The sequence below is a fragment of the Camelina sativa genome, chromosome 4, assembly GCF_000633955.1.
Source record: "Camelina sativa cultivar DH55 chromosome 4, Cs, whole genome shotgun sequence".
Classification (NCBI taxonomy): domain Eukaryota; kingdom Viridiplantae; phylum Streptophyta; class Magnoliopsida; order Brassicales; family Brassicaceae; genus Camelina; species Camelina sativa.
In genome coordinates, this window is record NC_025688.1 from 10,254,526 (window position 1) to 10,254,795 (window position 270).

Genomic DNA, 270 nt, shown 5'->3' on the forward strand with positions numbered 1-270 from the left:
GCTCGGTCAACTCGACCATGTGCTCGGTCGAGTGCATGGTCGAGTGACCTTTTCTTCTGCTTTTTCCAATCGGTCGAGTCCCTCTCCTCACACGGTCGAGTGGACTTCCGGACCTTGGTTCTCTTCTGCTCTAGCTCCTTTGTCTGCTTCACTTGATGGATCCACTCTCCTTCAGCACTTCTCCATGCTCCTTTGGGTCTCAAATCACCTGTTTATGCAAGAAACCATGCAAATGCAATGCAAATCTACTCTAATGCACAAACAGTACTT